General features: G+C 45.7%; 1 protein-coding gene and 1 pseudogene across 8 annotated transcripts in view; both read left to right on the top strand.

The window, feature by feature from the left end:
* The window catches only part of ANKS1A (ankyrin repeat and sterile alpha motif domain containing 1A), a 191,465-nt gene that overhangs the window by 16,943 nt on the left and 159,627 nt on the right, over positions 1-14,895 (top strand). The gene's annotated exons all lie outside the window — the stretch shown is intronic.
* LOC118500170 lies at positions 10,670-13,236 on the top strand (annotated as a pseudogene).

The following is a 14,895-nucleotide window of genomic DNA, read 5'->3' on the forward strand; positions in this document are numbered from 1 at the left end:
CTGATCACCAGTGTTTTGGACTGTGCATCTGATAGATTGGCTATTTCTTGGTCACTCAAAAGGATGAGTCCTGGGGGTCTGATCTGTTCTGCTGGAAACATGTCTTACGTCTTTCCCTGTCTCTCCTATTATTTTACTTATTTATTTATTTTTTCTCCGGTCTGGTCGCTCTTGTTACGGTGGGGGGCAGAGCCTTAGGTGTTCACCGGTGCTGGGCGCCCCAGTCTCTAGCTTGTGACATTATATGTGGGGGCAGGGGCGGGAGCGGGGACAGGAGGGATCAATGGCGACCCTTCCGTTCTCCTGGAGTCAGACACTTCCCTGGGCTTCTGGGTCGTGAGCTCTGCCCTGGTCCACAATCGCTGCCCCACTGATTCCCCCAGCCGCTGTTTGCGTACTCAGGGATCACCGCTGCGCTCCAGCGCCCTGGATTGATGTCGCGCCGATTTTGCGCCAAATTTCCCCCGACCTACGCGCACCTGCGACCCGCGCCAGCCCCGCGCCCGCTCGCTCGGCTCGTAGTCCCCTACCAGTCTGGATGTACGGGTCTACTTCAACTTCTAGGCTGTCCGACTTCCATTTAGGTAAATCCTCTGACAGTTCTGATATTATGACTGCAAATCATTGTTGTAAATTATTGTGGTTCTGTTCTTGGTTGTGCGAGGAGGTACGGTGCGCCCACCTATTCCTCCATCTTGCCGGAAGTCCGGCAGATGTTTATTATAGTTATTTATAGTAATTCTTTTAAGTGAGTTTCACAATTATTTAAAAATATCTGTGTTTGCTGAGAGGAACAATATGTAATTGTGTAATTTAGGTTTTGTGTAGTGCTGCTAGTACTAATGAAATGACCTAGTAGGAGCTAAACCCAAGATTTATTTTGTGGGGGGGAGGTCCCATTGTAGCTGTAAAACTGGTTGCTTATAACATCTGTGTTTTTTGTCTTAATATTGGTGCTTTATAGTCAGCTAATTGTGGGGCTTAGTTGTCATTGTAATAAACCAATTTGCTCTAAGCCTCATCTTTAGAAGTCAAATCAGCATGTAGGAGAAAAAAAATCCATTTTCTGGTAGATTGAGTCAAGCTGTGAGTTTGGATCAAAAGTCTGAGTTTTTGAAAAATGTGACTATTGTGTCATAACCTATAACCACCATTATTGCTGTGTTTATTCGGTCACTATCTATTGCTAAAGGCATTTTCTGATTTTCCTCTTGGTGATGAAATAACTGGTTGTCGACGTCATCACGCGAGGAATCAGGCCGGCATTGGGCTTCCTCATTACCAGGTGCTGGGACTTGTGACATGTTGACTCCTGTAGGCCTAACCTACTGTTCTTTATTCTTGTTTTGACTGTATTCACATCTGTTTTAATCTCTGTGTTTTTCATTGCCCACCTAGTATTTATACTGAGAATTTAGGATTAGTCTCTGGATTCACATGGTCATCTGGGTTTGAGTGGAACAAAATCTAAATCCTGTCTCTCCCTCCTTCATTGATTTTTATTTTAGCCTTTTATTTGATGTGTGGACACTTGGATGAAATCTCTAAGTTAAATAAAAGCCCGAACTTTTTCTTATCATAGAGTTTTAGTTTGGCCTAGTTCTGCAATCTGGAAAAAACATAAATTTCTTAGTTTTGTCCTCTAGTTTCTCCGTGTTTGAACTCTGGAGAGAAGAGGGCAAGGGTTAGATAGAAATCAGTGTGAAGGAAACAGCCTCCGGGAACCTTCCTTCTTCAGAGTGCACGCTCCCTCCCTCTGGGGAAGGGGAGGGAGAGCAGTCCCCTCAGGTGCATTCCTCCTGGTACACCTCAGCCACCCTCTAGTTGTGTGATCTCAGGAATGTTTTTTACTTCTGACACCTGTTTCCCATCCATTAAAAAAGGTAGTGTTTGTATCGTTTCCTGATAGGAATCCTAAGGAAGGTGCATTAGCATGTCTTAAAGCAGCTGTGGAGTCAGACTGGAAAGGAGCTTTTGCATTCTTATTCTGACTGAACCAGGAACTGCACGAGGTCTTTTGCATACCTTGCCCAGAAGGGTGGGTTAGGAGAGGAGGAAGCCTGTCCCCTCATCTGAATGGGTGTGTAAGTGAGCAGTTGCTCCCTCAGCCCTTGGGGCTTTCATAAATATGGATTAGTGCCTAATTGCTGTGTGTTAATTTAGGAATGCAAACTTCGTCAGTTCTCTAAGAAACTGACTTGATTAGAGCAATGATAAATGGCCCTATCAACTCCTCAGAGAAATGGTTGCATCCAGGACTAGGACAGGGAAATTAAAAAAAAAAAAAAGTGGAATGTCAAAAGAATATAGAAGCCAACCCTGAAAGAGCTCCCAATGGCTAAAGCTGGGACAATTTGAACAAAAGAAATAACAGTGGATTATTAACCAAAGAATAAAATAAATATCCTTGAGTTAATGACATAAGTAAGGGAGAAGAGATACCTCTTCCTTTCAGAAGAATCCATTTAATAAATTTAGAAGGAACCAGGGGAATAGAAAATGGCCATTAGCACTCCACAATAGTGATAGCCAAAGGCAAGAATATCAGTGAAGGCCAAAATTAGTGGGTGAAAGTTTAAGGAGAAACAGAGTATTTGCCTTGAAGCATTTTCCCCCTAAAATTTATTAGTTATTGTGATGGTTTCAACCACCACATGTCTACATATTCTTCAAAACTCTTCTCTTCAGGAGGTGGAGTTGAATTCCCCTCCCCTTGATTGTGGGCTGGATTTAGAGACTGGTTTGCAAACAATAGAATATGGAAAGGGAAAAGCAGTAACTATACAGTGGAAGAACCTGGCAGACACCACTTTAACCAAGTGGCCAAGGTTAACATCACCATGGTAAGCTCCTTTGATATAACTTGTCCTTGAAAGGATGTGTTGAGAAGAGCACTTTGCCTCTTGTGTTCTTCCCCAGAGTCCATCACCTCAGTATAATCACAAGAAAACAGACCAGCTCAAGTTGAAAGTTGTTCTACAAGATCCCTGACTAGTAGGAAAGACTGAGAAACTGTCACTGACTGGAGCCTAAGGAATTATGGCTACTAAGTGTCATGTGCAGTCTTGCAACAGAAGAAGGACATGAGTGTAAAACCTGGGGGAACCTGAAAGAAGCCTGTGGTGTAGGTGATAGTATTGTACCAGTGTTAACTTCCTAAGTTTTGGTCAGTGTACTGTGGTAACGTAAGGTGCTGACACAAGGGGATGCTGGGTGAAAGGCCTGGTGAAAGGAACTCGGCACCATCTTTGCGACTGTATTGTAAGTCTGAAGTTACTCCAAAGAAAAAGTCAAAGACCTTTTCAGTCAGTGGCTCTGGAGTCAAGTTGTCTGGGTTCAAATCTTGCCTTTGCCACTTACCAATTGAGAGATAATAGACAACTGCTTTAATTTCTTTGCCTCAGTTCCTTGATCTGTAAAAATAGTAGCCCCCGTATAATAAGCTCAAGTGAAGATTAAATGAGTACAGTGAGTAAAGTACTTAAAACAGTGGCTAGAACAGAGTAAAGCCAGCTAACATTGTTCATATCTGTACAGAGGAAGACCAGGCACCTTTTTAGGTACTCAGCCTTTTAGCCATAGATGTAAATAGTGCCAGAGGAGTTTGGGAGAGAGGAATATGGTAAGGGGCTAGGGTGGTCTGGAGACCCCTCCCCCTGCCATATATACCTCTAGGAATTGGGCCTTGAGTCATGCCCTCGAAGAAGGTGAAAGATTCACATGCTGAAGGATGCTGGTGTGGAGAAGGAAAGGGCACTGCCAGGGACTAAGAGGGAAAAGCTTCAATGGGAAAGACCCATTGAGTGTGGAGCAGTGAGTAAAGCCTCCAGGGGCAGCGGAGGGAGGCCGTAAGGTGGGTGGGTCCCAGCTTGGATGCTGGCTTGGTTGAGTTTAGACTTTATCTCTTGGTGAGAGAGAGACACACACACACACACACACACACACAGAGATACACACAGAGAGAGAGAGAGAGAGAGAGAGTGACAGAGAGAGGGACAGAGATATCACTTCAAAAACTATTTCAGTTTCGATAGGGTTGTGGTTGTACTTCGAGTATTTGTTTTGTTGATGGAACAATGTGTTATAACACAGCAACTGTGAAGTTACTAATGCTTTGAAGTAAATGTGTCTTATTACGTATGGTAGTTTCTCTGTACCTTTGAAACACTGTAATGTGCATATGAGGCATTTATTCTGTGTCCTGCCAATGCCTGGCGTACGAATGCGTTTGTTGACCCTCTATAATAATACTGTGGCCCAAGGGCTAAGAGTCAGTGCTGTCACATTATTGAAGTATAATTTACGTACAGTGAGTGCACAGATATTAAGTGCACAGCGCAATATTTTACCTATGTATTGTTAACAAAATTCAGCTGAGTAACTCTCAAGACCTGGTTTAATTAAGTGCTTCATGAATCAGGCAGTGTCCCATCTAGCAACTAGAAGGGGACTCCAAGGAATTGTACAAAATGGAAGTGGGTTTTATTTTGTTGTTGTTGTTTTTTTTTGACATTTAATGTTGTATTTGTTTCAGGTATACAGCACTGGAAGGTTTTTATAGGCAGGAAGGACAAGGAAGTTAATTGAAAGAGTGGATTATTTTAGGCAAGGTCATTTTCCCTTGGCGGAAGGTAGGGGATTTTATCAGGCAGATTACCTGGAATTTCCTGGTCACTAATGCTGACCAGGATATTCCAGACTGATTGGTTTAAAATTCAACTCTTGGATAAAAGACCTATACGAAGAAAATTACCAGACACTGAAGAAAGAAATTGAGGAAGATACAAATAAGTGGAAGTCCATAGTGTGTTCATGGATAGGAGAATTAACATCATTAAAATGTCATATTACTCAAAGCAGTCTATAGATTGAGCGCCACCAATGGTGTATTTCACAGAACTGGAACAAATATTCCAAAAATGTATATGGAACCACAAAAGACCCCAGATAACCACAGCAGTCTTGAGAAAGGAAGAACAAAGTTGGAGAAATCATACTACTTGATATCAAATTACACTATAAGGCCATAGTAATCAAAACTGCATAGTACTGGCATAAAAAGAGGATCAGTGGATCAGTGGAACAGACTAGAGAACCCAAAAATAAACCTGTTTTTATGGTGATTAATATTTGACAGAGGAGGCAAGAGAATACTATGGGGTAAAGTTAGTCTATTCAATAAATGGTGTTGGGAAAATTGGATAGGTAACGTGCAGAAAAATGAGACTAGACCACCTTCTTACACCACACATAAGAATAAACTCAAAATGATCAAAGAAGCCCTGGCTGGCGTAGCTCAGTGGATTGAGCGCGGGCTGGGAACCAAAGTGTCCCAGGTTCGATTCCCAGCCAGGGTAACATTCCTGGGTTGCAGGCCATAACCCCCAGCAACCGCACATTGATATTTCTCTCCCTCTCTCTCCCTTTCTCTCTCTCTCTCTCTCTCTCTCTCTCTCTCTCTCTCTCCCCTCCCTCCCTTCCCTCTCTAAAAATAAATAAAATCTTTAAAAAAAAAAATGATCAAAGACTTAAATGTTAGACTGGAAACCATAAAAATCCTAGAAGAAAACAGTAAAATCTCAGGCATTTCTCATAGCAATATTTTTTTTCTGGTATAGCTCTTTGGGCAAGGGAAACAAAAGAAAAAATAAATGGGACCACATCAAACTGAACAGTTTTTGCACAGCAACACAAACCCACGAACAAAATGAACAGACATTCTACCGAATAGAAGATATTCCATAATGATACACCCAATAACAGATTAATATCCAAAATTTACTAAAAAACTCATACAACTCAACATGAAAAGTGCAAACAAACCAATTAAAAATAGACAATGGACTTGGAATAGTCATTTCTCCAAAGAGGACATACAGATGGCCAATAGAGATATGAAAAGACTAATCAGAGAAATGCAAATTAGAACCACAGTGAGATATCACCTCACACCTGTCAGAATGGCTGTCATCAGTAAATCAACAAACAAGTGTTGGTGAGATGTGGAGAAAGGGGAACCCTTTTGTACTGTTGGTGGGAATGCAGATTGGTTCAGCCACTGTGGAAAGCAGTATGGAGGTTCCTCAAAAAATTAAAAATGGAACTGCTTTATGGCCCAGAGATTCCACTTCTGAGTATTTATTTGAAGAAACCCAAAACACTAATTTGAAAGAATATATGCACTTCTGTGTTCATTGCAGCATTATTTACAATCGCCAAAAATTGAAGCAGCCCAAGTGTCCATCAGTAGATGAGTGGATAAAAAAGTGATGCTACATACATACAGTGGATTATTAGTCATAAAAAAGAATGCAGTCTTACCATTTGCGACATCATGGGTGGACCGAGAGCAGGGGTGTCAAACTCATTTTTATCAGGGGCCACATCAGCCTCATAGTTGCCTTCAAAGGGCTGAATGTAATGTTAGGACTGTATAAATGTAACTACTCCTTAACTAGGGGCAAGGAGCTTGGTGCTACTGCTGGATAGAAACAAGGTGCGGTAGGTCTTGTGTTTGCCGCCTGTGACCTAGAGGGTATTATGCTAAGTGAAATAAGTCAGAGAAGGGCAAATACCATGTGATTCCACTTACATGTAGAATCTAACAACCAGATGACCAAACAAAACAGAAACAGACTCGTAGACACAGAGAACAGACTGACAGTTGCCAGAGGGGAGCGGAGTTGGGAAGCTGGGTGGAAAGGCGAAGGGATCGAGGTGTGCACGCTGGCAGCTACGAAGCAGCCCCGGGGATGTGAGGTGCAGCACAGGTCAGCCATGTTGTAATAACTATGTGCAGTGCCAAGTGGGTACTTGAGATTTTGGGGGGCCACTTTGTAAAGTGTATGATCGTCTAAGCCCTACGCTGCTGTACACCAGAAACTAAAACAAAATAATACTGACTGTAAATTGAAAAATAAATAAATGAATGAATATTCTATTCCTGGGTGAGACTGGCACTGCATATAGGTTTAGGTAAGTGTGGTTTAGCAAAACTGACTCCATGTTGGGCTTGTTGCTTTTTAACAGTATACCTCTGCGTAGTCATCACCAAGATTAAGACATAGAACATTTTCAACACTCCAGAACGTTTTCTTGTGTCATCTCCCAGCTAAAAGTGTCCCTCCTTGAGGTAACCACTATTCTGACCTCTGTCACCATAGAGTTTTGTCTGGGGATGTGTTTCTTTTTCTCCACCATACACCCAGGTCCATGCAGTACATTGGGGTTGGTGTAGGGATGGGTCTCTATGTGCCAAACACTATACTAGACACATTCCCAGGCTTAAATAAATTCTCCTGTAGGACCTACACTTATCTAAAATCAGCTCCATATCTTACTGACTCCAGAGTCGGTTTTGCATCATGCTCTGCACCTTCAACCGACATTACCGTAATCATCATTGTCATTAATGATCAAGTCACCTTATAGGGTTTTTCCCCCCAGTGGTTTACGTGGTGGTTAAAGAGCAGCAGTTAACACCAAACCCTTGTTTCTATGCTTTTTAACCCTCTTGGAGAGGAGGGGGAGTTGTGCTGACTTGAAAAGGACAGTGGCAGCTTCTGCATTTAATGAGCATCAGACACTGTTAGCCAGTGGGGCCTCCATCACAGTCTTCTGATCGCATGAGGGAGACAGGTGAGTGCTGTGAAACGGGGGTGCTGGAGGTCACATGGGGCCCAAGGGGCAGGGTGTGGGCAGGGGGCAGCCCCAGGGATGTAAGGGAAACGCTCCTTCTAGAAGAAGTGGAGTGTGAGAGCAGTTGGAGCTGTACAGGCAAAGAAGGGCAGAGTGAGAGCTGCTGTCAGTGGGAGAGAGTGTGGTGTGTGCGGAGACAGGGTGTATGGCGAGCGTGGCGCCCTCAGAAGACTGTAGCACATTGCCTGATGCGACCGCAGGCGGCAGGGTGCTGTGCGAGCAGAGAGCTAGCTGGGTGTCAGGCCGGGGCAAGACCACATGCCATGCTAAGGCATTGGATTTAAAAAATACAGTGGATTTGCATTTTTGAAAAGTCACCTCAGATTTGGGGAAAGGGGTCAGAGGGGTTGAGATTGACTAGGGTGCAGAATGATGAGGGCCAGGGCCAGTGGGTGTGGAGCAGAGGCCAGACTAGACAGGTGTTTGGGAGGTGGCGTGGATGGGACTGGTGGTGGCCAATTGCAGCTCAGTGGTGAGTCTGCTCGAGGACCGAACAGGATTTACATTGGATTTTACAATGTGAGTGAGAGACTGGGTTTTTGTCAGTCTTAAATGAGATACTTTTTTCCCTCTTGAGCAGAAGGGCAGCGTTTGCTTTTGAATGGCCTCATCACTTACTTTGATGTGCATAGCAGTTTAAAGATGAAGGTCTCAAGTTGTAGGATAACTTTTTTAATTGGGTAAATAAGGCAGTCTTTGGTTTGTTTTCATCTCCCCTTGTTTATTGTGGTGAACACCACATCTCCAAGTGGGCAGTCCTATAGAGAACACTGAACCCTCCGACTGGGAGGAACTGGTGATAATGGAGTGCAGACAGGACAGGCCTTCGCACTCCCTGCAGGCTCTCTATATCACTGTGTTTGTGCACTGAGGTGTGTGCGGAAACCCAGACCAGTACTTGCTGCCAAATGGTGTATGGATCTGATTCTGAGTGTTTGATGAAGTTTAGAGCTAACCCTGTCTTTCCTTTGACCTCTGGTCTGCTGCTGAAATAAGCTCTGTCTGTCTGCACAGGATAGCAGCGAGGAGGATCCTTAAAGCCACGGGGCTATTATCTAGGTGCCCAGGACTTCCTCCCTCACAGCCTTGGTTGGTCCTTAGCTGTGAGACCAGTGCCCTCAGGAAGCTCAAGAATCATTTGCATAGGACTGGAAACTTCTGGAAAAGGCAAAACAAGCTCCCAAGCTTTGTGATTGGCTATGTCTGGAGTCTTAACCCTGAGTGGTCATTAAGTAACCCAGGCCACACCCTGTATGCTGAGAGGGAGCCTTTCTCTCCTGTCAGCCAAAATTCATTTATCTGCCTACCCCAACTCCAAATTTCTCGTTATTTTTGCTGTGCCGGTTTTCAGAATGTGCCCAGGGAGTGTTAATGCTTTTACAGCACAAGTTCTAGTGCACCCAGGGACGTTCACTTTAGCTTTGGGTTGCGAGGAAGCAAGCGTGCTGGGTGAGCGGCAGTTTGTGAACGGTGAGCGTGTGACCTCAGCTCAGTGTTGTGATGAAATCAGATGTTCTTAGGCTACTCTGACTCCTTTGGCGATGTGCGTGATCATTAGTGTGCTGTGTGGTGATTAGGTAAGCAGTTCACATAAGTGACTGTAATTAGTGTTAATTTCTATGTGGTCAAATCAGGTTTTCCCAGTTTCACGTTTACTAATTTCTTCGTTCTCCAGCGTGTGTGGTTCGCATCAGTGTCAGCACGTCCCATGGGTCCCCGGAGTGGTCTGAGCGTCAGCACTGGCACGCTCGGTGCCCTGTGTTGAAACACAGTAGTCTAGGCTCTCCTCTGTGGGGCCCCTCAGAGAGAGGGCGACCAGCCTGATTCTCTCCCCCACCCTGTAGCAGCTCCCAGGGCTTCCCCTGGCTCCAGGTATTCCGGGAGTCTGGGGTCTCCAGGAAGGTGGGGCTCTAGACCCTGGATATGGGTGGCCCACCCAGGTCTGGGAGAACACAGTGTTGGGGTGAGAGGCTGCAATAACGGAACATCTCTCACCTAGCAAATAGGAAGGGGTTAATAGACATTTATTTACAGATCTTTCTTATTCTGCAGCAAAGTTGATTTTAGGTTAGGAGGAGGGCTAGTGCACAAGAAAGAATACTTTGATATCGTGGATAGAGGACCACTGAAAAGAAACAATACGTTTCGGAGGGATTGAGAAACAGAATTGGTTGAGTGACATGTGTGACCTGCCCTTTTTCTCCGTGTGGTGGGCAGTGACTGTGGAGAAGTGCAGAACCTTCTATTGTGGTCCTGCTGACTGAGGGTGTATGGCCTGTTTCTGCTGTGGTTAACCTGGCCCACCATTTGGTTCTCTAGACAGTGGGTTTTCTTTCCCGTATTGGATAAGTGCTGTCAGCTTCTGCAGAGGTGAATGCTGTCTTTTTTTCCAAACATTTACTGAGTTTTTGCTCTGTGCTCGAGACCAGGTACAAAAAGATGATCAGATATCTTGACTTGAAATGATATCTCTTGCATTTATCTCTGTAAACTCATTTGGCCTCAGCACCCCCTATAAAATGGAGGCTGTTTGGGTGCCACAGCACAAATAAGTAGTCACAGAGCAGTGAGCTGACTTGTTTAAGGTTCCACAGAACAATCGTGGCTGAGCCCAAGCCTCCGTCTCTTGGTCCTTAACGACTCACCAGTGAAGAAAGACTAAGTAACATTGTCTTTGAATCTAAAACTAACCGGTCAGGAAGTGTGGCCTCTGCCCAGAGCACTTTTTGTAGAATTCATACAAATGATTCTTAGATTGTGCCAATTTATGAAAATATAATTAAAAACATCAAAATTTGCCGTGGTTGGGTCAGTTGGTTGAAGCATTGTCCTGTACACCCAAAGGTTGTGAGTTCAATCCCTGGTCAGGGCACATACCTAGGTTGTAGGTTCAGTCCCTAGTCAGGGTGCATATAGGAAGCAACCGATCAATTGTTTCTTTCTCTCTCTTCCCCCTTCTCCCTCCCTCCCTCCCTCTCTAAAATCAAGAAATATATCCTCCAGTGAGGGTAAAAAAAGTCAAAATTTAAACATAATTAATTAATGACTGATAGTTTGCTCAACAAAAATATTCATCACTTGTCACCGTAACGAGTCCCCTAATGAGCTGAGGTTGATTTACTCATCACTGTTTGATTTGTACAGTGTTTTCAGGAGGATACTCTTCACTGTAATTTCTGATTGGCTTGGCAGGTAGTAAGATTCTTCTGAGATTGGGGAGGAAACAGTTCTGAAAATTCTATTTGCCAATATTGCGTTGGCCAGGACGGGAAAACAGCTAAAGTAATGTGCCAGCCCATTACCTTGTGCAGCTAGAAATCCTCCAGGCCCGGCAGACATTTTAGGTTTATTCTTTGAAAGAGACCTTTGGGCTCCTTGTATTTCTGATTCTTTTCAGTTTCCGCAACACTAGAGGGAATATTTCCCTGTAGCTGAAACGAGGAGAGCGTTAGAGCATCGCACCATGGAGCCCAGGACAGCGCTGTCTGAACGCAGGCCCTTGGACGGTGCTGAGTGTGGAGCCGGGTGGGTGTGGAGTTGTTCCTCCTGCCGATCCCCCTGAGGCCCCAGAGGGGTGGCGACGCGCAGTGGGAGCCTGGTGTGTGCGGTCAGGGAGAATGGGCTCGAGGCCTTGTGGCACTGACCTAGTTAGTTGTATGATCTTAGGCAAATTACTTAATGTATCTCATTTTTTTCAGCTGTAAAATGGGGTGATATTTTACTCTAAAAGGCAATTTTGGGGTATCACGTATGTAGAAGGTCCTTCTGTTTATAGTGGGAAGTATTAGCCATCTCTGTACATGCACTCGGGGATCATTTGATGCAGGCCACCCCCAGCAGACTGTGCCTTCCGCGAGCCCAAGGCCACATGGCTCTGTTTGCCCGGCGCCTCCCTGTCCCTGCGGCGGTGCCTGGAGCAGGGCGTCCAGCCTTTTGGCGTCTCCACGCCACAACGGAAGAAGAGCTGTCTGGGCCACATGTTAAACACATAAACACTAACGAAAACTGATGAGCAAAAAAAGTCCGTGAATAATTTGTGTCATATCTGCTGGCACAGATACAAAAAAAACGTCCTCATATAATAACCCTAATTACGCAGCGGCCCTTTTGATGATCCTTTAAAATTGTCGAGCAGCTTCCAAGTTTGTGATCACTAATATAGAAAATGTACATATCTAAGTAATGAAACTTAGTAATGTTTTAAATAAACTTACGGTTTTGGTAGGCCGCAGTCATAGCCATCCTGGGGTGCGGGTTGGACACCCCTGGCCTAGAGCTTAGTAGATACTCAGATACTTAGTGAGAAACTGCTGTAGGGAGCTGGGGGAGTGCGGACACACTGCCTATAAGCCTAGATCTGTAGCTGTTAACATCTTGGAGCCCCAAACCTAGGCAGGTTTCTTTGTTAACGAGGTGCAGTTTAGGTTTTTATATCCCCAGCATTTCCTTCCGGGGGCTTTCCTTCTCCTGCTTTAGCTTGGTTGATGAAAATGTCATAATGAAGTGGAAGGAAAGGCTGGCTGTGTGTTTGTTTTGAGGTGGGTTGGCGTGTACTCCAGCCCTAATCTCAGAGGCTGTCTGTTTTGTTCAGGGTCCACTCCTAGTTGGGGTGGGCTTGTTCTCTTTGTTACTGGCTTCTCAGAGAAAGGATTTGGCTCCAGCCTAGAGCTGTTTTCCTTGCAGCCAACCCAACCCAAAGCCTCCTGCTTCTTCTCTGAGAAGACACCAAAAGTCTGCTGCTGTGGCAGGCCTGGAGGCCCCGGGGCCCTGGAGTGGGAGGGTTGGCGGATTTAGTGTCTGCACCTGGGCCTGAGTCCCGGCCCTGAGGAGGCAAGGCTATGGGCCAGAACTGGATTCCTGTCATCAAGCTGAGCCATCTGGTCAAGGACCTGAAGTTCAAGTCTCTGGAGGAGATTTATCTCTTCTCCCTGCCCATCAAGCAATCCGAGATCATTTTCCTGGGGGCATCCCTCAAGGATGAGGTTTTGAAGATTATGTCAGTATAAAAGCAGACCCACTGGCCAGAGGACCCAGTGCAAGCCATTTGTCACCTTTGGGGACTATAATGGACATGTTTTGGGTGTTAAGTGCTCCAAAGAAGTAGCCACTGCCATTGATGGGGCCATCATCCTGGCCAATCTCTGCATTGTCCCTGTGTGACAAGGCTACTGGGGGAGCGAGATCAGCAAGCCCCACACTGTCCCTTGCAAGGTGACTGGACACTGTGGCTCTGTGCTGGTGCACCTCATCCCCGCCCCCAGGGGCACTGGCCTCGTCTCAGCCCCTGTGCCCAGGAAGCTGCTGTTGCTGCTGCTGGCATCGACAACTGCACTGCCACCCCGGGCAGCTGCCAAGGCCACCTTCCATGCCGTCTCTAAGACTGCAGTTCTCTCGCCCCCGACCTCTGGAAAGAACCATGTTCACCAAGTCTCCCTGTCAGGAACTCACTGACCGTCCTGTAGAGACCTGCCCCACAGTGTCTGTGCAGAGGACCTGGGCTCCAGCTGTGGCCACCACATAATTTTATGACAAAAAAAATTGAGTTACCCTATTTTTTAAAAAATACAGGAATTTGGGTATAAAGGAGCACCATGTCTGCATCTTTTAATAGTTAACACGTTGAAGAAAATCCAGACACGGTAATTTGTGAAAGGATGAGACCGAAGCCTCAACTACAGTACACTCTTCAACAGATATCACCGATTGAGTTAAAATGTTAACTAATATGAAAGTGAAATTATTTGCATTGAGACTGCCATTTCCTCTGTGTCCTCAGTGATGCTTGTTATGGAAGAAAAACTAAACAAAATGCTCTCCATAAAGCCTCTATTTTAAGAAGAATGATTCAGGGATGAACTCAGGTCTAAGAAATTTTCATCAGCGAATGAAAACGGAATTGCCAGGTTTGCCTGATTTCTCATTTTAAAGATATTTCCTCATTTGGTCTCCTGTGAAAGTCCTCCTCTGAAATATGCTCTGTCCCATGTCACTTAAAAATAAAAAAGTCTCCGAACGTTCAGAATCCCATCTGTGCAGGGCTTACTCTCCTTTGCCGCTCAGTTGGGAATTGCATTGCGTAAAAATAAAGGCAGAAGCACCACATAGTTGGGCTACAGAGTTTGGGGGATTTTCCTGAGTCGTTTAGTGCACTTCCATCGTGGTCTTTCCCTCAGTGTCTCTCCGGAGCACCCGCTGCGAACAGACGCTGCGAACAGACACTGCTGCTGGTTCTGGATCCAAGGCAGCCCCACTTCCCTGCTGCCGCCACTGCCCCAGTCCCTCATTAAAGGTGTGCCCTGTAGCCCTCCTGTCTCCCATGGAAAATACTGAGGTAGAATTGCTAATAATTAAGCGGGGGATGTGGGGAGGCTCCCTTTTACACTTAGAGACACAGGCATCTCTTGGGGGTGGGGGGCGCAACATAAAACACTTCCTGCATATTCCTTTATTTGGTTAACTGCTAACCCTCTCCCTGCAGACCGCCAGCGTCCTGTTTGCACTGGCAGAGGACGAGCAAGGGGGAGGAGGTAGCAGGTCCTAAGGGGCCTTCGAGGCAGTCTGCTTGCTCCCAGCTCTCTCTGCCTGGGCTGGCAGAGGGCTCCCCACAGGGCACTGAGAGCCGCCCTTGGCTGAGTGGAGAAGGTTCTTCCTGAGAGGCTCGTGGAGGCAGGGTTCACCTGAGGTGCATTTAGATGTCCGTGATGTTTGTTTCCTTTCAGTACCTTTCATTCATGTGACCTCTTCACATCCAGCCAGGCTTCCCTGCCTCCAGATGTTCCAAATAACCATCAAAATTCCTATAACCACTGTGTAGCTAGATTCAAATTGATGTTAGAGAATTGGTTTTTGTAACAGAATTCACATTAAAGTGCAAAGAAAATGGTATTCCGCCCTGTGTTGATCTGTTTGTCTGTTAAACTAATCTGATGGTATGACATAGGAGAAGATCTTTGTGAGTGGAGGCTCTTTGCTTCCTTCCAGCTGGGTGGAGGGGTCAGGGGATCCTCGCCCTGCAGAATCCACTGCTGACTGCTCTGTACTCCCTTCCGGATCACCGATCTTTCTCTGGATCTCGGGCCGGGGCCCCTGGCCCAGCTGGGCCCTACCTCCACCCTGTGGCCACCCGGCTTAGGGAATTCTAGGTGTTTCTGCCCTGGTTGGGGTCACAGCAGTTCAGGAGGGTGAATCTGGGAGTGG

The sequence above is a fragment of the Phyllostomus discolor genome, chromosome 4 (genome assembly GCF_004126475.2).
Source record: "Phyllostomus discolor isolate MPI-MPIP mPhyDis1 chromosome 4, mPhyDis1.pri.v3, whole genome shotgun sequence".
Taxonomy (NCBI): Eukaryota; Metazoa; Chordata; class Mammalia; order Chiroptera; family Phyllostomidae; genus Phyllostomus; species Phyllostomus discolor.